Genomic DNA, 1646 nt, shown 5'->3' with positions numbered 1-1646 from the left:
CCCCCCCCTTCCTTAGTTCCTAAATGAAAGTGTAAACCATCTTGTAGTATGCGGTCTGTAAAATAACACATGACTTCAAAGGGGATGTTTTGTTTGCCACTCTTTAAACAAGTGAACATGTTTTTGGGAAAATAAAAGAGATTATTACTTTTTACAGTTGTCAGTGACAGCTCGTAGCATTAGTCAATATCACCTATGCACATCTCTAGATAGAAATTGCTGAGTACTCATAAAAGCAAAGTGTCTAAAAAGATCATGACTTTTTTTTTTGGGGGGGGGGGGTCTTCTTTAAAATCTGAGTTGGTCGTTTGGAGATTGAATACTGGGGAAATGACCACTACGACCCTGTAAGCAAAGTAGAATCAGTTGTTTAAATCTTTGAACTTTCTAAACAATACATTGAAAAAAGAGGCAATCTTTTGTTGCTAAGAAGTAATCATTAGATCTATTGATCACTACACACGAAGGTAGCAAAGCCCATCTCACTGATTTTGACATTGTCTTTAATATTTTCCCTGCTGGGATGAGAGTTAAAGATGAGATTCAGATCGGCAGGAAAAAACACGACATAATAGTAGTCATTAACCCTATCCGTACGTCGTTTTTTTTACTATCGTATCCATAGGACGTGGGGAACTCTGTGCCACCACTTTCCAAAGAGGAAATTTACCTGTTAATTCGATCCGTACGCTTTGCCTAGTAGTCTGTCAAAATGATTTTTTGAGAAATACTGAAAGTTTCAAAGAGATCTTGGTACTAAAAGTATTCTTAAATGTGAAGAATACAACTACGGGGGTTCAAAATGCCCCCAGGACGTACGGATAGGGTTAAAGGTGAGATTCAGTACGGCATGAAAGAACACAACATAAAAGTGGTCATCAAAATCACTCAGTAACGAAGTCGTGACAAATTGAGACAAAAACTTTTCGAAAAAAAGGCGCTCCATAACCGTGGCTGCGTTTTAGACCACGAAAGGTGTCAAAGAAAAGAATCTATGCCTCACGTTTCAGTTGACCCACCGTGTGATGCCCCTCCCTCCCTCCCTCCCCTCTTGCCCCCAAAGAGTGTGTTGCTTTATGGTGGGAACATGACTCACCTGAGCTGTAAACGTCAAGGAAGAAGGACAACTCCTTTCTTCCCGGAACTTGGGGTTATCTCCCCCGCTGAGTGGCTGTAAAGTGATCGGCCCTCGATATCCTGGTGAAAACCCCAGGGGCAAACGAAAGTAGCAACACCGTAAAACGCCTCCTATCAATCAAATATTCCAGCAATGTCGACGTTTAGTTCATTTTGATGTGTTTCTCGTGTAGTCATCTTTCTGAAGGGGTTGCCGTCTCTTTGAGAAATGTATTGTGAATATTACCAAGTTAAGCCAATAGTACGCCTTTAAACGCTAAAATAAAAAGGACTGCTTTGATCATCCTTTAAAACTTTCATGAGCATCGTATTTTTAAACCAGCAGATTAAAACATGGAATCTGATTCAAGGACGCACCCATATTGTGCATGCTTGATTATGCATGATTTAAAAAATGAATTCCCTTGAATTATCTATCTATCTATCTATCTATCTATCTATCTATCTATCTATCTATCTATCTATCTATCTATCTATCTATCTATCTATCTATCTATCTGTCTGTCTGT

General features: G+C 39.2%; 1 protein-coding gene across 1 annotated transcript in view; it reads left to right on the top strand.

Moving 5' to 3' along the window:
* The window catches only part of LOC101858924 (collagen alpha-1(I) chain-like), a 22960-nt gene that overhangs the window by 20765 nt on the left and 549 nt on the right, over positions 1-1646 (top strand). The window lies entirely within an intron of this gene.

This window comes from Aplysia californica, unplaced genomic scaffold, assembly GCF_000002075.1.
Source record: "Aplysia californica isolate F4 #8 unplaced genomic scaffold, AplCal3.0 scaffold00053, whole genome shotgun sequence".
NCBI classification, from domain to species: domain Eukaryota; kingdom Metazoa; phylum Mollusca; class Gastropoda; order Aplysiida; family Aplysiidae; genus Aplysia; species Aplysia californica.
The sequence above is the reverse complement of the archived record's forward strand: the minus strand, read 5'-3'. Positions and strand labels throughout refer to the sequence as shown.